The 24319-nt window shown below is 37.6% G+C and overlaps 1 protein-coding gene across 1 annotated transcript in view; it reads left to right on the top strand.

Moving 5' to 3' along the window:
* LOC141575530 (uncharacterized) overlaps window positions 1-24319 on the top strand; it is a 147344-nt gene that overhangs the window by 31441 nt on the left and 91584 nt on the right. The window lies entirely within an intron of this gene.

Here is a 24319-nt window from a genome sequence, read left to right as displayed (position 1 = left end):
ACTTGGTTGATATTTTTAGGACATTATATCCCAAAAAAGCAGAATATACATTCTTCTCAAGTGCCCATGGAACATTCTCTAGGATAGACAACATACTCAGACAAAAAAAGAAGCCTCAACAAATTTAAGAGAATAGAAATTATTTCAAGCGTCTTTTCTGACCACAATGCCATGAAACTAGAAATCAACCACAGAGAAACAAACAAGAAAAAAATGACTGTGTGGAGAGTAAACAACATGCTACTAAAACACCGATGAGTCAATGATGAAACCAAAGAAGAAATTAAAAAATACTTTGAGATAAATGATAATGAAAGCACAACCACACACACACAAAAAAGATCTATGGAATGCAGCAAAGGCAGTCCTAAGGGGAAAGTTCACAGCAATGCAGGCCTTACTCAAACAAGACAAAACAAGAAAAATCTCAAATAAACAACCTAACCTACCATTTAAAAGAATTAGAAAAAGAAAAACAAACAAAACCTAAAGTCAGCAGAAGGAAAGAAATAATCAAAATCAGAGAGGAAACAAATAAAATACAGAAAAAAAAATGGAAAAAATCAATCAAACCAAGAGCTGGTTTTTTGAAAGAGTAAACAAAATTGACACACCTCTGGCCTGACTCACCAAGAAGAAAAGAAAGAGGACACAAATAAAAAAAATAAGAAATTAAAATGGAGAATTAACAACCAACAGCACAGAAATATATATATACAAAAAGAGAATAATATGAACAACTATATGGCAACAAATTGGACAACCTAGAAGAAATGGACAGGTTTCTAGGAACATACAGTCCACCAAAACTGAATCAAGAAGAAACAGATCATTTGAACAGACCAATCACTAGAAGTGAAATAGAATCAGCAATTAAGAAAAACCTCCCTGCAAACAAAAAGTCCAGGACCAGATGGCTTCTCTGGGGAATTCTACCAAACATGCAAGGAGGAACTCATACCAATCCTTCTCAAACTCTTACAAAAGATTGAAGAGGAGGGAATACTCCCAAACTCATTCTATAAAGCCATCATCACCCCAATACCAAAACTAGATAAAGACACTATCTAAAAAGAAAATTACAAGCCAATATCATTGATGAACATAAATGCAAAAATCCTCAACAAAATATTTGCAAACAGAATCCCACAACACATAAAAGAGTTTGTATACCATGATCAAGTTGGATTCATCCCAGGGACACAAAGATGGTTCAACATACAGAAATCAATCAATGTGATACACCACGTCAACAAAAGAAAGGACAAATCACATGATCATCTCAATAGATGCAGAAAAAGCATTTGATAAAATTCAATGCTCATTTATGCTAAAAACTCTTACCAAAGTGAGTATAGAGACAACATATCTCAACATAATAAAAGCTATTTATGACAAACCCACAGCCAGCATAACAGTCAATGATGATAAGTTGAAAGCCTTCCCACTAACATCTGGAATAAGACAAGGATGCCCACTCGCACCACTTCTATTCAACATACTCTTGGAAGTCCTAGCCACAGCAGTCAGGCAAGAAAAAGAAATAAAAGGAATCCAAATTGGAAGAGAACAGGTTAAAATGTCACTATATGTGGATGACATGATATCATATGTAGAAAACCCGAAAGGCTCCACACAAAAACTACTGGAGCTGATAAAAGACAAGACAGAAAACTTGTGGAAATATTCCAATGAAAGACTGATAACTAAAAGCAGTATTTGATCCTAGTTTGGATCTCACAATGGGAGGAAAAAATGCTATAAAGATATTATTTTGTTAATGGGTAAAACTGACATATGGATGGTGGACTAGGTAAAAGTATTGTTTCATTGTATATTTACTGAAGTTTAAAACCATATTGTAGTTATTTATATAAAAGAATGTCCTAATATTATGAAACATACACTGAAGTATTTAGGGATAAAGAGCATGATGTTATATATGTTACTCTCATATTGTTGACTGAAAAATATTTATATATATACATACGTATATATTTAAATACATACAGTAGATAGGTAGGTTGAGAGAGAGAAAGCAAAAATGATAAAGCAATGGAGTAAAATATTAACAATTGGTGAATCTGGGTAAAGTGAATATTGGTATTTTCTGTAATATTTTTATGCTTACATCTTTGTATAAATTATTTCCAACTAAAAAGAGAGTTTTTTTTGTTTGTTTGCTGGGACTTGTGTGTCTTGTATGTTTAGCAAAGGCACTTTAAGATAAAGCCTTTTTCATCTGAAAAGTTTCCTGTTTAAGAATCAGTCTTCTCTGAGTGAACTGTTTATATGTCTTACAGAGGACACTGATCTGCAGAGAAGGCGGTAGTAATTAGAGAAGCACCTAAGGAAGCTGGTTATGGGTACTATTTTGATCCAGGAAAAGATATTTTTTCTTGCACTGTGGAGTTGTTAGCTCAAGATGAACAAAATTTTAATGGGAAGAACATAAGATTATGAGTTATAGCAAATTTATTTATAGCTTTAACATTTTACTTTAAATAAATGGCAATATGTAGGAGAAAACAAACTACTTTGGTTTCCAGAGAGCAGGTATGATATCTTAGAGGAAAAAAAAAAAAAACAAAAATTACAGTGCTTCTTTAGAAGCCATTGTTGTCCTCTAGTGCTTTCCCCTTTGAGTTATCTGTGGGATAAATTCACTTCTCTGCCCATGTTGATCGTATACTGTCTACTTTGCTTATGTCTCCTGTCCTCCCCTCACTGTGGATTAGCAATAATGCAGAGGTTCTCTGAATGCCAGGAACAGTAAACCTCCCCACCTGCTCATCCACCCAGATTTGTCTTAGTTACAGGACCATTTGATTGTGATTACTTTAAGCCATTAATTTGTACTTGAACGAGTCCCAAATGAAGGGCTAATCTCTAAGATAGATCTGTTAGAATTTTTACAGTTCAGGTGATTGGAATGCTATCAACCCTATAAAGACTACAGTATCCAAAAGCATTTTATAAAATATGTATACTCTAACTGTATACTTTAGAATTTCTTTTACTTTTAAAACTTTTTTTATTATGGAAGTGTTCAGACTTACACAAAAGTAGGGAGCAATATATAATGATCTCCCATTCACCCATCACATAGCTTCAACAGTCATCAGCCTATGGGCACTCTGGTTTTACTGAGCCCCACCTTTTTCATATCTTGGCCCCCAATGGATTTTTTTTTTGATGTAATTCTCAGATATTATATCATTTTATTTACGAATACTTCAGCATCTAGCTCTTTGAAAAAATATTATTATACCACATAATTATTTAAAGGCAATTCTAAATTGAAACTTTATCTTTAAGTATTTTTATTCCTTTTCTTTTTGGCATTTCTTCGTAATCTGTCTCTTTGGTTTCTAACCCTTTCTGTACAGCAGGGAGACACACAAAAGCAAAGACATTGCTTAAAGTCCAAGAAACTTCCCCCAAATTATAAACAGCTTAGAGTTTGCTTGTAATCTAAAGCTACATAGCCTTAAACATTTTTAACCTCTCTATTGTAAAATAAAACATAGACAGAAAACTAGATAAATGTATAGCTTAATGAATTACTGTAAGGCTAACATTCTTGTAGCCGCCTCACAGGTCACCTCAAAAGTCTCTCCATTTGAATCACCTCAACATCAGCTGTTCTGTCCCTCAAAAGCAACCACCAGCTTTATAATTATCCTCAGGGTGCTTTGCTTTATGGTTCTATCACCCAAGAGTATAAACCTAGACCGTATAGTTTTTAGCCTTACCCATTTCTTTTAAACTTAGTATATGTTTTTGAAGCTACATGTCCTTTAAGACAGACTACATGCTTCTCCCACTGAATTTTCACTACTTTCCCCATCCATGAAAAGTAATTACATTTTAAACAGTTTTTCCTTCAATGTACCATTACTATAACTAAAATAATATTCAACTAAACCCACACAAAAATTAAAAGCAAACACTTTTTTTCCATGATGTAAGCAGACATATTAGTCCAAAATACTTTGATCTAGATTGAGGTGGGAGGCACAAAGCACATTTTTATAATCTCAGCCAACACTAGAAAGCCCAACAGTAAGTATTTCATTGTATTTTGAATAACTTCTGGTGGCAAAGTTTCCTCTCAGTTGTCATGACAATATTCACATTCTTTACAGTGTGGAAGCAATTAGAGAGTACCTGGGAGATTAAAAGAAAACAAAAAAGAGAAAAACTTCTAGACAAAGGTGTTGATTCAGAATAATTAGGATGAAATACATTTTGATCAGTTCTAGAGAGAACAGTTTTTAAAAATCTTTCCACCCCGATTTTTATTGATTAGGGAAACAGTGTGGCCTCATATCAGCTAATGTGATTGAAGAAAAATATTCAAAAGAGCATACCTTAAAATATGAATTTCCATTTTGCATTCTCTTTTCACTTAAGTCTGTTATGCTTACACATCATAAGGTGAAATTTAGAAACATAGCTTATGCTGCAAAAGGGTATCCATTACAGAAATGGTGTCAGCAAGAGCTTTCTTCCAATAAGATAGTAGATAATTGTAGGATATTTTTCTTCATTTATGTTTCATAGTCAGACTTAAGTTAGAAAGAAACCAAAAAAAAAAAAAAAAAAATCTCTAGCATTACTGTCATGTTTGGTAAATGAGAGTAACAGTAACATTACTGCTTATAACTTGATTCTTGTTAAATCAAGAATCTTTTGTATTTTAGTGAGAGGATTAGATCCTAAAATTTCATTCGTTTCCCTTCAGTTTTCCTTTCTTCTTTATTTCTAGTCTTTTAGAAAAATAATCATGTGTCATTGATTATCCACTATCTGTAATATCAATTATTAATGTGAAAAGTGATTTTCACTCTTTTAAAATGGCTTTATAGGACTTGAAAGGATAATCCAGATTTTACAAAGTCCTGAATGTGCTAATAAAATGCAGCATTGTTTAATTTTGGTCATATTATTACCCAAAAGAGAATTAGCTGAAGAAATAACCGTGCTACTATTATCATGCATTTACATCAAGGAGTTTTTATGTTAACCTATATTTTTCCATCAATATTATATGTGACAATGAAGGTGCAACTGAATAAATAGCTGTCCTTATGAAATTGAGGCATTTGATAAACTATGCTCTAAATCTAATTCTCATTGAATTATATCATTTATCTTCCCTTAAAAACTTAATGATTAAAAGTCATTGTTTATCTGAGCAAACTTGGTATTACCTTAAGCTCTTGAGGAACCTAGCAAAGACGTGACCTCTGTCCTAAGTTTTATATCTCAAATTCCTTTAAGAGAGAAAAAAATGACTTCAAGATCTGGTCACCATTTCTCAGCTGTCAAAAATGTCTTTTCTCTCTGGTGGTAGAGAAATATCACATTGCACTACTTTGTTTCAAGGTTGTCTGTCAAGAGTCTCAATTTACCTGCAAGTCTTGAAGGATCTTAAACATCAATAAGTGGCTCATTCCCACCTTGCAATGTAAGATTGCGTCTGTTCTTGTGTCATCTAATAAGACGGTGAGTGTGTTTTTGAGCAGTGTTAGCAGTAAACACTCAAAAACATCACATCCAATTCTCTTTCTTGAGAGAGGATGAAGATATCTCCTTCTAAGGAGTAGAAACTCTCTGGCATTGTCTCTTTGTCAAACAGTTCACTTCCTAATGAAGCAATAACCTTTCTATATAGAGAATCTTTAAAAAATACATGGGTTTTTTGTCCCTATTGTGAAAGAGACACTATTCCTGCCTGGACTGTTCATAAAACATCCCTTTTGTGTGCAACCTCCCTATTTTCATGGAATTTAAAGCATTCTTTCACATTGATATACCAAATAGCCATCTGGACTACACAGTAGTGGGCAGTTTATTAAAGAGAAGTTTTAAATAGGAAACTGTAAGAGCCTATTTTCTTCTTTACATTGCAAGTGTAAGGACATCAAATGTCAGTGTATTTATTTTTGTATAATTCTGGGTCCCTTTTTGTATGGAACACAAGCTTAACAGTTTTCTGTGAAGTTGAAACCCCTCTGCCCATGCTCAGGAAGCCTAAACAGTCTAGGATATGACTGGATAAGTTATTAATGCATTTCCCACAATTATCATTACTGCTAATCATTATAACATTTTGTGAGAGCATTCAGTATTAAGTAGGTTGGCACTTTCCTTCACATTTCCTTCCATGCCATTATCTTCTATCCAACAGAGGGTCAGAAAATACATTTATTTATTTATTCAACCATCAAGAATATTTATGGAGGACTTTCTATGTGCATGGCACTCTTCTCAGTGTTAGAGAATATTCGAATGAGTTTAAGAAAAGGCCCTTGCTTTCAAGGACCTTGTGCTCTTACACAGACAGTTAAGACATGCTTTCAGAAACCCACAATAGACAGCAATGCTATTTGAGTGGTAAAGGGAAAGGAAATATGTATTGATCATCTAAATGCATTCACATATGATCTCATATAATTCTGACAGCCACCCTCCCGCAGGAGTATTATTATCACTGCTTTTTTTTTTTTTAACTAGAAAGATGAAGAAATTGCTGAAGGTCGTGGGATTTAAAAGTGGATTTGTCTGAGTCCAAAGCCCACATTCAATCTAGTTGGAACAGAATCTTATACTTTCAGGAAACAAAAAGGTCACTTCAAAATCTGATTGAATAGTAGAGAGGATGTTCCAGGACTAAAGCCCAGGGAAGGGAGTGAGGTGGAAAGGGAAGGATTTACTTGGGGCACAGCAAGGAGCAGTGCTGATAAGTAGTGGGAAAGGAGGCTGTAACTGCAGCTGTGGGCCTGAGGAGTAAGGCTATTTAGTGGTGAATAGTGGAAGCTGCACTTTATCCTCAACCAAAAGACCACTGGAACTTTCTGATTAAGGACATGTGGTGATCAATGTCATCTTTCAGAAAAACATTCTGCCAGTAAGATTCAGAGGGGGAGAGATGCAAGCTACTCTATCATTCCCAGTGCAAGTCACACTTCTGGTTTCTGGGTTGGCCCAGGAAGCTGCCAGTTATGCCGTTTGTGGTCTGTGGTGAACATGTTCACTCCTTCATGTGTGAAACTCACAGTTCCTTTTCACTTACAAGTGTGTTATGGAGAAGTGCTTCTGTGGCTGACAAAAAAAAAAAAAAAGGGAGAGCAAGGCAAGAAAAAGGGGAGTTTCAAATGCATTATACTGCAGTGAAAATAATGATTAAAAGAACAGAGTAAGCTCAACTTATTTTGTACATTTTTTATCTCACAAAAAAGTAAATGCCCATCCTTAGGGGATGGGTGAAAGAAGAGATCCTGAGGTGATGGCAACTTTATAAATACCCTTCAAAAATGCATACTTAATCAAAGTTCTAGAAGGTCTAGGTGGGGAGGAGTGGAGGGGTCACAGCCAGCTTAGAAGGGAATGGCATTACATCAGAGCATCTACAGCATATGATTATCAGAGGCTGAGGGTAGGAGTTCAGTACTAGGAGACACAGATATGCCCAGATATTGTAGGAGTATCTGAACCCTACACCTAAACTACCTTTAAGTATCTTTCATTAGAGGGTAATGTTTATCCTCCCTGGTTGTACATTAGGATCACCTCAAGAATTTTGAAGAAAAAAATACCCACATCCAAGCCCTACTGTCAAGAGGTCCTGAATTAATTGCTCTGAGAATTTCTTATCCTATTTTAAAAATTGAATTTAACTTACAGAGGGTAACACATGCAGATTTTTGGTCTGTGGTTAATGAATGATTGCAGTTTTTAAAATTAAGATGCCATAAAATTCAGAGATGCACAATCTTTGACCTTCAAGCAGCATACTGAACATCTGTAAGACTAGGAGAAATTCAGAAGTTTAGCAGAAATGGGGATGATTATTAAAATTACTTTAAAATTTTATTTTGAGCTACATTTACTCAGAAAGTACAGTTTGACAAGATTCACTCTGTTTTTAATTTTCTTTTGTGCCTGTATATGCTAGAACACCAAATTAATGACATGCATCAGTGAAGTCTGGGAAGACCATGCACCATGTGGCCTGGGGATATTGTTCTCTTGTGATTTACCCCACTGATATGACCTAAAGTCCTGTTATGGAGCAATAAGATTGTATGAGAAGAATGAGTGCAGATGGCTATTCTTGGTGTTATGTTCTGGTCCCCAAAGCTTTAATAGAGACCCTTACTTGGTCCTGTTATTCTGTATGGAGAAGATGGGAGAGGAGTAGTACTGGGAATTCTACCAGCACCAGCCTGTCAAAAGGAAAGGCTTGTCTGGTGTCATGCTTCCATGACTAAGATCCTCTGCATGAAAGAATACTAGAGAATACCAAAAGGTCAAATGCAGAAGAGCATAAAGGAAGAAAAAATAGAACCAGAAGTTTAAGGTGTTTTTCAATTTTCCTTATCATGATTAAAACTGCTTCTGAAACATTGGTAAGAGGGAGGATTGGGAATTTTATCAGCAAGAAAAAAAGTGATTTGGTAAACATGTAAGCAATTAAACATGCGAGATATAACTTTATTATTTGATGTTCATTTCTGGCATTCTTTCTGGGAGAACTAATGACACACTAAAACCTAATTTCTGGAACCAGCTTTTGGAAGCTCAGTTTTTAAATTCTTACTGGTTATTGACAATAAGCAAACTAACTCTTAAGAAGACAGAGAAACCACACATGATCTCCATTTCAACTAGCATTAGGCCTAGAAAAACATTTCATCATAGATTTGAACATTTTAATTTCAGAGATGTGTTTAAAATAAGTGAATAAATCATGTGTAAGTTTAGTTAGCTAGAGAGAAGATTTTAGTATTTGGAAATGTAAGCATAGCGATGAAACAACATCATAGAGCCACCATTTTCCCCTCAGTACCCCGTATATAAATGGGCACTGAAGGGAATAACTTTTGAGAGTTTCCCATATGCCAGACCAGGCTCTGAGAAAAGTTCATTACATGGATTATCTCATTTAATTCTCACAAACAACACTTTCATGGTGTTGTATGTTTCTCAGGAACTGAGAAGTTAAATAACTTAACCGAAGTCACCCACCTCACAGGGACAGAGGCAGGACTGAAACCCAGGCAGGCTGATTTCAGACTCGAGATATGCACAGAGTTAAAAGTCAAGTCCCCTTGTTCAATGAGCAGCATAAAAAATATAGTCCAAGGTCCCCAGTGGAGCCTGTTTAGAGGGAGGATAGGAAAAGGCGGGGAATTGACACCCATCCCTGCTTCACTTCTCCTTACCCCCTTGCTGAATCCTCACAAGAAGCATCAGGCAATCAGGTAGTTTTCTTCTCCGACCCCTCTCCTCGCTTCAAGCAGCATGTTCAAAGCAACCAGAAGGACAGTTGTGGTAGCAGACAGGGACAGTAGTTCAGGAGGCTCTCCTCTGCCTATCACCCTGTGAAGCTGGGTATGTCTCTGACCATAAATACATGAGTTTATTTCTGGGCTCTCTATTGTGTTCCATTGATCAATGTGTCTATTTTTGTGCCAACATCATATTGTCCTGATTACTGTAGCATTGTAATAGTCTGAGGCCAGAGAACATGTTATCTCCAGCTTTGTTCTTTGCTCTCAAGATTGCCTTGGCTATTCAGGATCTTTTGTGATTCTGAGTAAATTTTAGGATTATTTGTTCTAGTTCTGTGAGAAATGTCATGAGTATTTTGATAGAGAGTGCATTAAATCTGTAGATTGCTTTGGATAATATGGACATTTTAACAATATTAATTCTTCCAATCCATGAACACATGATATCTTTCCATTTCTTTGTATCATATTCAATTTCCTTCATCAGTGTTTTATAGTTTACAGAGGATAGGTCTTTTGCCATCTTGGTTAAGTTTATTCCTAGGTATTTTATTCTTTTTGATGTGATTTTAAAGGGGATTGTTTTCTTGCTTTCTCTTTCTGATAGTTCATTATTAGTGTATATTAATCTTGTATCCTGCAACCTTGCTGAAACTATTTATTAGTTCTCATAGTTTTTTGGTGGAGACTTAAGGGTTTTCCATGTATTGTATCATGTCACCTGCAAATAGTGACAGTTTTACTTCTTCCCTTCCAATTTGAATGCCTTTTATTTCTTTTTCTTGTGTGATTGCTATGACTAGGACTTCCAATACTATGTTAAATAGAAATGGTTAGAGTAGGCATGCTTGCCTTATTCCTGATTTTAGAGGAAAAGCTGAAAGCTTTTCACCATTGAATATGATATTAGCTGTGGGTTTGTCATAAATGACCTTTATTATGTTGAGATATGTTTCCCCTATAGTTCCCCCTATACCAACTTTGATGAGAGTTTTTATTATGAATGGATATTGTCTAATGTTTTTTCTCTGTCTTTTGAGATGATCATGTGATTTTTACCCTTTCCTTTTTTAGTGTGGTGAATCACACTGATTTGTGAATATTGAACCATAATATTGAGCTATCCTTGCATCCCTAGAATAAACCTCACTTGATCATGGTGTATGATCCTTTTTATATATTGTTGAATTCAGTTTACTAGCATTTTGTTAAGGATTTTTGCATTTATATTCATCAGAGGTATTGGCCTATAATTTTCTTTTTTTGTGTGATGTATTTGTCTGGGTCTGGTATCAGGGTAATATTTGCCCTATAGAATGAATTTGGAAGTATTTCCTACTCTTCAATATTTTGGAATAGTTTGAAGAGAATAGGTATTAGCTCTTTTTATGTTTGGTAGTATTCCCCAGTGAAGCCATCTGGTCCTAGACTTCTGTTTTGCTGGGAGTTTTTTTTTAATCACAAGTTCAATTTCTCTACTAGTGATGGTTCAGATTGTTTCTTCATGATTCAGTCTTGGAAGATTGTATGTTTCTAGAAATTTATCTATTTTTTTCTAGGTTGTCCAATTTGTTTGTGTATAACTGTTCTTAGTATTCTCTTAGGATTTTTTGTACCCCTGTGATATTGGTTGTTATCTCCCCTCTTTCATTTCTTACTTTGTTTATTTGGGTCCTCTTTTTTCCTTGATGAGCCTGACTAAAGGGTTATCAGTTTTTTGTTGTTTTTTTTTCCCAAAAAGCCAGCTCTTGATTTCACTGATCTTTTCTATTATTTTCTTGGGGGGGGGGGTAGTCTCTATTTTATTTATTTCCTTGCTAATATTTATTATTTCTTTCTTTATGTTGACTTTGGGCTTTGTTTGTTCTTCTTCTAATTCCTTCAGTTGGTAGGTTAGGTTGTTTATTTGAGATTTTTCTTGTTTCTTGAGGTTTACCTGTATTATAAACTTCCCTCTTAGAACTGCTTTTGCTATGTCCCAGAGATTTTGGAAAGTTGTGTTTTTATTTTCATTTGTCTCAAGGTATTTTCTGATTTCCTCTTTGATTTGTTCACTGACCCTTTGGGGTTTTTGTTTTGTTTTGTTTTTAGTAGAAACATTTAGTAGTTTTTGTTTTTCGTATTTTTCTTCCTATAATTGATTTCTAGTTTCATACTATTGTGGTTGGAAAAAAATTCTTGTGTCAACTTCTTTGATCCTCATGAACTCACTGAGGTAGGCATAGCAATAATAACATTTCACTTATACATGAAGATACCAAATAGCCTAGAGGTTTCATGTTCCCCTGAGGTGACACAGATATCACGTGGATGAATTGAGGCTGGGAGCTGAGTGTTCTGAAAGTCTAATTTTATGGAGTGAGTATTTGTGATCACCCAAAATATATATGTTGAAATACTATGATGGTTTTAGGAGATTGAGCCTTGGGGAGATGCTAACATCATGAGGGTGAAACTCTCATGAGTGGAATTAGTGACATTATAAAAGATACGCTAGAGAGCTCTTTTGCCTTCTTTGCCATGTGAGGACACAGAGAGAAGATGGCAGTCTGTGAACCAGGAAGCAGGGTTTCCTAAGACAATGAGTTTGCAGGTGCCTTGATCGTGTACCTCCCAGTCTCCAGAACTGAGACATTTATTTCTGTTGTTTGTAAGTACTCAGTCTATGGTAATTGGTTATAGCAGCCCAAATGGATTAAAACAGTTAATGTTCTTTCATTATTTCTTCCTATCTTTTAAAGAAAGTATCATGTAGGATATTCATGAATCTATATGACAGAAATAGATGAGGTAATGGATGTGAGGAAGGGAGCAGAGCAAATGGTGAACTCCATTTCCAGGAATAAAAGTCACAGAATGAGTAGGCTAGGAGGCAGTTACTGTTGAAACTTCCAAAGAGGCAGTCAAGGAGGGGCCAGAAGGGAATAGGCGTAGACATTTTTTTTGACATTTCAGTAAAGACCAGAACAAATTTTATATACTGTGTAAAAAAAGTCTTTTATGTTTCCAACTCATTCATTCATTCATTCAACACACACGTAGTGAGTACCTAACATGCTCCAGGCAAGGGGATCAAAGAGTGAGCCACATAGATACAGGAGAGCTGGATACCCAGAACTTATGGTCTGGTGGGGAAATACCACTGTTACTTATTATTCATGCTTGTCCTGGCTCTCCTCACAGCAGCTGGCAGTTGGGGGAGCAGCTAATTTGCGTAAGTTTGCTGATTCATGGTGTAAGTAGTCCCACCCATGGCTGATAGGAAGCTGCTAAGGTGATGTCAGCTGGCTCACAAAATTCCTGAAAATTTTACAAGCAGCTCTCCAGGCTCATCATGCCACTGAAACTATTTCCCATCTCACTCACCCTACTGTTACATACTTAACAGCTGGAATTTTATTCCTTACAAATTCCAAAGGATTTTAAAACTAGGAGTGTGACTTCAACACTAGGAGAGTAGCATCAAAGTTGGGAAACTGTAAGGTAGTTTGGGTTTTTGCCCAGAGTGACAGAAGTGAGGGCAGGGGAATCCGGCAACCCTACAAAGCATGTCTGTGGAACTCTGCCAGATGGAAGAAATGCTGGAGCACTTCTGGAGCCTGCTAAAGATCTAGAAGTTAACCCCCACTGCAGGACAGGGACAACTTCAGTTAAGTCTGATTTCTCCATAGCTTAGCTTTGTTCCTTCAGGCCCATTTTCTCATGTAAGATCCTTACCTGAGATATGTAACATGGTGATCCATGAATATGGGTCAGTGGATCACAGTGGTCTGCATTTTGCTGAGACTGTATCTCTAAAATTGTTAAAAGATGGTTTGGATAGAGAGCAGGAGCTAAGTTCAGGGGGCGAGAAACTTTCTGGGAGAGAATGTAAACAGAAAACAGAGTGGGGAAAACACCACAGCTTCGTGAATCTTGCATCATAATTTTGCCTGGGGCTGGTGAAATATGCACATTTTGAGCTATCAGCAGATAGAAAGTGGTAATGCTAATAAAATCAGGTCAGAAAATAAAGTAAGGTAACTTGGAAGGATTTCTTACCTCCTATCTTTTCTAATAACCCTGCAAAAGACATTTGACGGCAAATAAGAGTTTACAGCTGTTATGGCTCCCTTAGAGATTAAAGGCTAGTCTGGCAGTACTCTGCAGTACTTAGCAGCATGTGTGAGATTACTCATGGAAATGCTTCTCATTTTGTGCATTTTATTTATTTTTATTTTTTTAAACTATGGTATGAGACTGAATCCTTTCTAGATGCAGTGAAGTGAAACTCCAGATTGCTTTCCAGTGATAGTACAAAATTTTCTGCCCACTTAAGGAAGGAAAAACATTGCAAGTGATGTTTGATACTACATCAGAATACCTGAAGACCTGCTTAATTGGAAATTATTTATGTAATGATTGAAGGTGTTTGATAATCAGAAAATGTTACAAATCCATAATGAGAAACTGGTCAAGTGAGTTGAGGTGAAAATGTATTTACTTCATTTATTAATGCAGAATGTATAAACAAGACTCAGTACTTTACTACTTTTACTTGATAAATAATGACTGAAAAAAACCCCAACAATCTGGATATGATTGGATTTCACTCTAGTCACCTCAAGGATGATCCCATGTCTGTAACAGAAACTCAAAAGATGGTGGTGAAGAAAGAAAAGTTCATTTTCACTGTGACATTAATGGTCTCAATGTTTCAGTACAATAGTTTATCACTATCTATTTGCCAGTAATATCCACATAATGTTCAACTGGTTAAATAATACAGCTAATGTGTAGAGGCTTTGCTGAAACAATACATTGTAGGAAATTTTGGGTAAACTGATGACTTCTAAAATAATGCCTTGAATAATAAATTCATTTGCAAGAAAGTATATGTGAATATACTTCAGTGCATAACCCTGTCCATTTTCTAATTCTTGATTATAGGACTTTCTTTCCTTTTCCGTCTTCCTATCATTGGGAATTACAGTTTGACAATATAACAAATGGACATCAGAATTTAGTAGGTACTTCTTTTAGAAGCTAGATTTTTCTCTTCTTCATAGATTTATTGCTAAACCATCCCCAACTCTTACCCCAAATGACATTGAGTTTCAATACTTAAATAAACTAAGTTCATAATTAAAATTAGAATAAAAACACCTACACTAAAGAATCAGAAACCTACAAAAAATATAGCTCAACAAATTAACTCTAGGTCTATCTTAACTCTTTTCCCAATTTTTGCTTCCTTTAAATTATAAAATCAATATAAAACCAATGTTAAAGAAAAATTTGAAAAACTTTAAAAAAATCAACTGTCATCTTGGATGCCAATAAAATTATTTTCAGCTGTGCATTTGCTACTATATTCTTCAGTCCAAGGTATATACATTTCACATAGTTGCAATTAAAACACATACTCAAATTGTATTACTTTGATTATATTCTTCAATGTTTGTTAGTAGTTATTTGCTGTTTTTTTCATTATTGAATATCCAATAAGTACCCCAAACAGTGCATAGCATATAGGAGGTGTCATAAGTAAATACTTTCATAAAAGGTGGCAGAAATGTCAAAGTGCCCAGATGCTCTTAAAAAGGCAGTATGTACTATGTTTTATACCAAACTGGATCCCCTCAGGTTCCAGGCTGAGCAGAGCAGCAGTTGTTTGGGAGACAAAGTGTGAGATAATGAATCACTCTATCCTTTTCACTTTTCTTCTGAAATGTTTCAAGTCTCTTAGGCAGGATGCCCCAGCCTCAGGCCTGAAATGAGCTTTGAGTTCCACTAGTATGACCTTGGACTTGTTGAAGACTGTGCATGCCATTGACCTCTATGATTGCAGAGGGACAGTTCCAGATTGCACTTCCTTTGCAACTAGTTTTTGCTTTCCTCTGATAGTGAGATTAAGTAGTCCACACTCTTGGTAGCTAAACAGGACAGTTGATGGGAGAGGCGGGTCACAGGTGAGGGCCAGCATAGCTAGGAGAAATCCCCATTTCAGTGTGCAGTAGCATGGGAGATAAAGAAAGGCTTCACCTGAATTCACCTGAGCCACAGTTTCCCATTGTCAATGTAACTCTCTTCTTCAAGGTGGTCCCCTGTGGAGGCTGCCCAGATTCCAGGTGTATGAGTATACTGTAGTCATGGACACAAGAACAGTTCTGTACACTTTCTCCCATTGCCTGGTTCACAATTAAAGGTGTACATAATAAAGTTGATAAACTGTGCTGGTAACTTTCTGTTGGACAGAATAGCTCAAGAGCATCTCAAATACCATCTTATTGGACCTACCAAATTCATGCAATCTTTCTTGGTTATTTAGTGGAAAAAGCCTGGACTTTGGATTTAGACAGGTCGGGGTTCAAATTCTGGCTCTGCCACTAATACATGGCTTATGGGACTTAAGTCACATGAATGAATTTCTTAGTGTCTGAGTGTCCCATCTTGGAAAATGGGGAGAGTAATTCCAACATTGCAGGGGTTTCTGAGTATTAAATAAGACTATTGGAAGTAGTGTGAATAGCATATGGTAGGCACTCAATCAGTCTGAGTTTTCCTTTCCTTTCTAGAGATTAGCTAAAGCCCTGGGACAATCTGATTCTTTAAGCACAACCCTTTGTTTTATTAGGGACAGTGGTCTTCTAGTTTTAAGATAATCATAGAAAATAGAAGACTGCAACCATTTCAGAAATGTTAAAGGTTTTCAAGAAGTCTCTAGTGACCACTGTAACTTTGTAATTATATGAGATCAATTTGGAGACTTGACTCTCCTTACTACCCTGTTTGCAGCTGATCTAATAGAACACTAGTTTCAACCAGAAGACAGATCCTAAGCTTTCCTTACACACAAAAAGCAGCCTGACAGCGAATCCCACCGAGCTCAGATTTCCACTGATAGAATTCAACTCTAGACATAAATTACATGGTGCTTACAAGGCAAATGAACCACAATCTATCAAGATGGAATCACCAAGCTTGCACCTCACAGCCAAAATGGATGTGACTGAAACAAGTTTCTTTGCAGATTCTTATTTTGGATTCTGACATTTTCCGACAGTTTGTTTGAAAGATTCCTAAAGTAACTGAAAAGTAATTGTATTTTTTGGCAACATAGAATTCCTAGGAAAGTACTTAAAATGCAGCAGCTGCTGCATAGAAAGAGGAGACTGCTTGATTATAGATATTCTGCTAGAGAGTTAAAAGTATTTTTGTACACCGAAGAACTGCAACTTAATTATCTTACATTAGACAATAACATCTTCTTTGGATTCAAGAGAAAATGCTGATTATTTACCAGTCTACCAAAAATTCTTGACCAGCTTAGTCTTCACAGAATAAATAACATCAGGTCCTTAAGAAAACGAGTAAGCGTATGCAGTTATCAAACTGATCCTTTCCCATCTGATAGATGAAGAATTGTATCAGCTACTCTGCCAGGCGTGAGCAGGTCCTCAGCGCTCCTCTCTGGCTTTCCTATGAGTCTCTGTAGGAGGCAGGTGCTCGGATTGGCAACTGGCATCCTGGCAGCTGATGTGGGTTCCTTATCATGTCTGCAGCTACCCAGGGATGCACTTATTACCACACCTCCTTCAGGTGGTGGTCCAGATGGTCTTCACACTGCTGTGTAGATCAGGGAAGGGCTGGAGACAGGACAGCAGTGGCTGGGTATGTGGTGTGGGCCCTGTTGTGTGTCAGGCTGTAAAAAGGAGGCCAGGTGCAGAAATGGGCCTCCTTTGTACTGCTTCCTCTCCTCCCCCCAGCATCTATTCACTGGGGACTGTAGGGCACCTGTGGGAATGCTTCACTTTGACTATGTGCTGCAGGAGGAGACAGACAGGCAGGCACCCTGCTTTAGCCTTCAGGTCACTCTTTCCTATCACCAGTGCATAAACAGGTGGAAGACAATAACCTATAGAACTCTTTGGCAAAAGCATTGTTTATTGAATTATCTGTATTAAAATAATTTATCTGTTTTGCTGGACATGTGGCTCACTGACACACCCTTAAATCCCTGACATACCAATTTCTTTTTTATTTTCTGAATTATTCTGAATTTTACTATAAAATTGATTGTGCCCTTCATCAGGTGACACATCTTAGCAACCATTCTTTTGGCCTGACCAGAAACTATTTTCTCCACATAGGAACTTATCAATAAATTTGATGAATTGCTTTAGCATTCATTCATTCATATGGTGAATGAATTATTGAATACCTATTCCATTCCAGGCATTATGCTATGTGTCTAGGAGTGATAAAGAAAAATAAAATGTTCCTGTTCTCAAGATGCTTATAGTCTGGAGTGCATTTCCCAAAGTATGTTTCAGAGAAAACATGTTCCTGCAGTTGCTTCACTTCCTTCTCTCTCTAAGTCTCTCCCTCTCTCTCTCTCTCTCTCTGATCAAACATATTTGGGAAATGCTATACACAGGATACATCAACATATTAAAAGCTCTGGGTGTTTAGTGGTAAAGAATCCTATTTAATTTTAGTTAATTCAGGTAAATTTGGATATACATTTTGTTAATACCTATTGACAGTCCAAGAAACTAGCATGTCTCAACCAACCAGTGGGAGGTGCTTTTCCGAACATCTTTCCCATTCTGGTGGAAGGAAGAATTCGAGGAAAACCCTAAGATGTCAGATTTCCCAGATAGGTTATTGAATTTGGAGTTTTAAGGGAGAGAATGTGTATTATATATTTGAGAGAGTTGTGTGTGAGTTCAAGTTATACATTATTATCATTTATATAATTACATTTAAAAATTCTCACCTTTTACAAGAAAGGTTTAAAGGATCGTCACAACAGATCACCTTTCCTTGAAACTTTATCCTTGTGCTTCAGTGGTTTCCTCCTAATTTTGTAAGTCTCCAAACACTGTAAAGTATCTGGGGCCTTTGTTGTAATTAACAAAATCTCAGGAAGATCATATGTTTAGTTGCCTGGCATGAGTTGGAAGCAGACCTCCCCATCCTTTGAGGAAGGGGGGACAAGGCTTACTGTTTTCTAATGCCCTGACCTCATGGAGGGATTCCTGATAGCATCTGGCTCTGTCACTTTTCCTGCTTGAAATAGTCTTGAGCAGCTGCCCCTTACAGCAGGGTGGCTGCAAGTAACTGGCTGGGGATCCCTGTTGTAGATGACAGCTGCAGGATGATTTTGGTCATAGCTGCCAAGAGGCAGAAGTTGAGTGGAAACATTATAGAATTTTCATTATTCATTGTGGCAGTATGTTCCTGGCCAAACAAAGAGGGCACTAGTTGAATGCAGGGGAGAAAATAATTGGATCATCCACTTTCTCGAAAGCCTCACTGATGCCCTTTCATTGCCAGAAAGTGGAACAAGCAAAACAAAACTGAAGACATGTGGAGTATTTCCTCCCTGGCCTATTCTGCCTGTTTATATATCCTTGGCCTGAGAAGGTAAGTGTTGATAATACTGCTCCTACTACTAACACCTACCATTTATGGAATACTTACTAGGTACCAGACACCATCATCTGAAACCCTGATCTGAATTTCTCCTCCCAGCACACTGTGAAGTAGCTGCCTTTTTGTAAATGAAAAAAACTGAGTTGTTGAGCGGTATATAACTTGCCCATGGTTGTGTAGGTAGCAGCTTGTGAGACAGAGACTCAAACTTCCTGGAAAGTCCATGCTATTGACTGACAACTGAACGCAGCTGTTGTTTAAATAGACATGGCTTTTCCCAGCACTCTCATCAGATCACAGCAGTAGTACAAGGTGGTATCTCGAAGCAAAGGTGAACAATGAGAAACAAATTTAGTGATCGAATTCCATTTTTGAATGCTAAATTTCATTGTAAAAACTGCCTCTTGGTAAATAAAGCCAAAGATATTAAGTAATCTTTGTGGACATGAAAAGGACTACCCAATACGTCCCAATTTCATAGCTTCCTTTAAGGTAAAAGTGACTTGATTATTGTTTCTGTATCTCAAGCACCATCTTGTCCCCTGACTGCACTGACTGAAATGAGGATCAATCAATCCCTAGTCCCCCATGGACAGGACAGGGTAAGGAAGTGGAATATATATGTGATTTGGGCCTGAAGTTTGTGGAATACGGTCATTATGTGATGCAGATCTTGGAAACGGTGTGATTCCCGTGGAAATGGAAAACCATGTGAGGAAATGCTGTCCGGGTTTCCATCCATGTTGAAGGTGTTGTATTGGTGCTAAGAAGTGCATTTCTTAGGAGTGCTTTTTTTGTCTGAACATATCTTAGGATTTTCTTTATGGCTGCTCAAAGATTTTCTTTTCCTTCTTTTAGAGATTAAAAAGGTATTTTTATTTTTAAAGAGCTCAGTTCCAGTGTGAGAAATACAGTGATGCCCTGTTCTCTCACACAGCTCTCAGAGAAAAGAGAGATTGGAGACTATCTATTCATCTTCCAGCCACTAGGGATGGGTTGATGGAGGTATCAGAAGGTCTTTAGGGGACTTTTTGACTGAGAGATTCTTACTGAACTCAGGTTCGGCTGCTCCCCACTCAAAAGCCAATAATTTGAGAGGCAAGTGTCAGTAGAAAGGAAAGGTACTTTACTCAGAAAAGCCGGAAATCTGGGGGAATGGTGGGCTCCTGTCCAGAGACCATCTCTCAAGATTCTGCTCAACCATGACTGTTTTTAAAGGGAAAAATGTGGGGAAGAATCTGAGTGATTCATTGAAGCAGAAGGTTGGTTCTGTATCATTATTCATTGTGTACAGACTGGCTGACTCTTTAGATGTTATCTTGCCCTATGATCTACCTGTAGGATTGCTAAGGGGCTTTTGAGGGTAGAGAGCGAATCATTCTTTAACTGCTTAACTCTTCATTCTTCTTTTTTATCTAGGAAAAGAATCAACTGGTTAGACACGGCATGATGTGTATTCAGGAGCACATAAGTCTGGAGTTAGTTTCAATTGCTTGGTGATCTCATTCCTGTAATTAGGTTCTTTTGAGGTTAGAGGGGGACAGAAATGAGCAAACAGGAAAGGGGCAAAAGAGCTGCTTTTAATTCCTCACTGTCAAACACTCCATTTCTATGGGATTAGGGGCAAAGCTCCATCTTCTGTAACATCTTCATGCTGATATAGGGCGCCATGTGCTTGGAGTGGAAGATGTTGGCGTGGGTCTGTAGCATCTCTTTGCTGACAATTTTAGTTGCCCACTTACATACACAGGCAAAGCAAGCTACAATTTTTTTGATGCCCACAGACTTATTGATTATCGTGAGCAATAATGTTCATCCTATACTCTTGAGGCCAGTCCTCGGAATTGTGTGAGCCACAGATTCAGTGCTGCTCAGGATGGAGCAGCTTTTGTCTTGTCCACAGTCTGGCCATCATATAGTTAACTTTTTCCTCTCATGGCAGTTATAGTACCTGTAAAACAATTTAGGAACGTGCACTGGACAGAGTCTGTGACTCTATTGTCCTGATCATTAACTGCTCGGTTTTGTACTCGGGGCGGTGGGGGTGGAGGTGCAGTGCTGGAGCATTCTGCTTGGTTCCGAGATCAGAAATTACTTCTCTAAAATTGTGAGGTGAGGGGCTCGGTCCAGATGTAATTGTGTTTTTCTCGTCCTCACAGTTCTTACAGTTCATCCTGATTTCTTCATCGCCAAATTTTGACATAGAAGTTTCTTTTTCGATAAGGCTGAATGGTTGATGCTGTTGCTCACCATTCTCACTGCAGCCAGTGCTAAGGTTTGGTCAGTATTTGAGATAAACTTTTATTAGAGTGTTTCCATTACAATGCTTCAAGGCCATTACGTCAAAGAATGAGACACATTCATCTTGTTCTGATTTAATTGCAGAAAGGGGGGTTGGTTTTATACGCTATAAAGCCACTTTCAGGGAAGATAGAGCTTCAAATCTATAGTTACAGGGTTTCATTTTGTTGAAACCTTCAGTTTCTCCTAGCACTGCTGAAATTATAATGCAGTTTCACTTTATGAGGCTCCTGCAATGGTGGCTACAGTCGCTGCCTGGTTTACTAAATTGACAATATGAAGTGCTGGGAGCCAGCTCAGCCGGCTTCATAGCAGCAGTTCACAGGATTTGCACGCCCTGCCTTAGAAGGCCGCTTCATAAAGGTTCGTGCTGCTGCCCAGGGAATTTCTCAATCCTCTTTGACCATGTTGCCTTTTTACCTAACAACAGCTCCCCAGGTCCCCCTCCCCCATTTACTGTGTCAGCCTTAAATCCTTGACAAGGTGCTCTGATGAACTAACCACCTCTATCTGCATCTCTTAAGCTTTTCCTCACTCTCTTAGCCCAGGTCAGCATCTTGTTGGCCACTTGGCAGAGGATAGACATCTACCAGGTGAAAAGAAGTCATTGTCCTAGCCATCTCTAATTCAGCCAGTGTGTTTACCTCTAGTTCTCCCCAGGCTCCATGGACTCTCGGAGAGGGGCTGAGCTGAGGCAGCCACCACTGCATGGACCTTGAGCACGATCCTGCTCCCTGACTGCACTGACTGAAATGAGATCAGTCAATCGCTAGGCCACTGAGTCACTGAAACAATTACCTTTTTTTCCCCCAGGAGAACTTTTCTCTTGAAGACAAAAGTGATGAGCAAACAAGTACCAAAACACAGAACCTGCCAAGTTTAAGACCTTCGTCCTGGCCTTTTCTACTTCAGAATTGATGTTTCCTATCCAGTGTTTCTAGCCACAGAGGTCATTTTCCTCAGATTATGAAAAAAGACGATTGCCATACATCAGAATAATCAGTTCCACTCCTCTCCCAAGTTTCTCTTAGCACATTTCTAACAAGCACCCAGGAGAAACCCGTTCCAAATTCATCATTAATCATAAGATAGCAAAATTATGCATTCTACAAATATGTCAGATGTTATTTCCATCTAGGTATTAGAAAGGGGATTCTTTTTTCCTATCTCCTCTAAACATGAGACTTCACATTTTGTTTCATTTAGCGGGGGCATGCTCACACTTTAAAGTTAGCTTTCTTCTATCCTTTGCATCAGCTGAACCCCAACTCTTTCAGAAGATTTTCTTTGGTGTCAAGCCTGGCTCTAACTCCTCTTTATTGTACTCCAATTTGTTGGTCCCAGTAATGGAAGAACTTCTAAAGATGTCTGTGTCAGTTCTTACTTCATTCCTATAGATAATCAAGGGGGTCCATCATGTAATGCATATTTGTGTTCATATATTTGATCAAGGTTGTCCTCTCCTTAAAGACAAGGGCTGTGTGTATTTAACAGTCTAGAACCGTGACATGTATAACTGGAAACTTTACTATTTAATGACAAGGATGTGGAGTTTAACAATTAGGAAGTACCTTGGTCATACTTGGAGTCAATTCTTCAGAATAATGTATATTTCTTTTTTGGGCACAATAGATTGACTCCGGGAAGTTAAGACATTTAGAGAGAATGTCATTTGGAAAAGGAAACATCAAAAGGGCTTCTAATGAGAATCTGGGTCAGATATATCCCTTTTATAAAATTCCATAATATCTATACCTTTTTATGGCAAATATTACTTTGTATTTTAAATTATAGCTGAAGGTACAGACACAGGATGCCTGAGGGCAGGATTACTATAGAAACCATCTTGATATATTCCTCATATTCACATAGGCACCAAGTCTCGCAAATATTAAGTACTCAGTGAACTTCTGAATTAATGGAAATGCGGTGGGCTGTGGAGCTGGAATAGAAGGGGTGCTGATGGAACTGACCTTATGTGATATACTGTCTGTATAGTGGGTTTGGACACCCTTTCTACACGTCAGGGCCCCTTATTACACTCTCTTGTTCCCTTCACCCCCCCCTCATCTCCATCTGAAGAATCATTTGAAGACCTCAGGGTGTAAGAGAGCAGGACAGACCCCTCCCCCATATCTTCTGCATCAAATGATGCATAGACAGAACTTAGAATATGATACTGGAGGAGTAAACAGGTAACATTATCCTTCAAACAGCTCTTCATAGAAGCTGGTGTTAGGCACATCAATACTCAGCTCCCTAAAGAGAGCCTGAAATGAAGTGGTCTTGTCGCTACTAAGTCATTGGCTTTGGAAACCATGCAGATGAATAAGGGATAAGGATATTTTTTTGATGAAATTGGGGCAAATTTTCCTCTATGTGGAAGATCAGGACAGTTTTTTCATGAAAGGTCACTCCTGAATCAGAATAAGAAAACCATTCTCTCAGCACAAACCCTTACTCATTTTCGGAGAGCAGGGAGAATAGGCAGGGAGACACTGAATTTCTCAAAAAATAAAATAAACCCTGCAAAGCCATAGTAGTGTAAATTTCTCAAAAGGTAACTTTTAAGTATGTCTTTCTTTTATGTTTTAAGAAGTTTCAGTATGTGTCTTGATGTGCCTGCACTTGCATTTTTATTTCTGGGGGGATGAATGTTGACCCTGACTTCTGTGTGCCTCTTCTCCTCTTCCCAGGATAACCTAAATAGGTAATCAGGAGCCCTGTCTCTGAGCTGACAGTTGGAACATCATCCTCACCACTTTGTATCCATTCTGTTCAAACAAATGGACCATTAATTTGAAGCATGGTATTTTGGGAAGTTAAATAAATCTATGGGAGAGCACTTAAAATTAATGTTAAGAATTATTGTCAGAGGACCTATTTTCCTCCAACCAAAGTTTATACATCAGCAGACCATGCAAGTCATGATGGGGCATGAAACCAGTTTCTCATGCTTTCAAACTTTAGTGCTAACAATAATCTTGAATTTTATGTTTATATACACATGCACTCTGCCCAATTTGGCTGCTGTTTCCTAAAAAGCTGCTGAGTGTATGCCTGGCCAATGACTCTAGGCATGGCCTGAAAAGAAAAGAAGCCTGGGCAGATAAAAGCTGTACTCCCCAGAGCGAAAATTAACATTCAAAAACCCTTTCTGACATCTACCTTTATAATTAAATCAAATATATTAGGGAAGGGAAGAACATTTTGTGGATGAATCCTTTGCTATGTTGAGAATATCTTGCATTCCTAAGAATAGGAGTTAGTTCAAAACCCTTGCATTTGGTGCCTCA

The sequence above is a fragment of the Camelus bactrianus genome, chromosome 3 (assembly GCF_048773025.1).
Source record: "Camelus bactrianus isolate YW-2024 breed Bactrian camel chromosome 3, ASM4877302v1, whole genome shotgun sequence".
In the NCBI taxonomy this organism is placed as follows: Eukaryota; Metazoa; Chordata; class Mammalia; order Artiodactyla; family Camelidae; genus Camelus; species Camelus bactrianus.
Note: the sequence above shows the minus strand (reverse complement) of the source record. Positions and strands in the feature narration are given on the sequence as shown.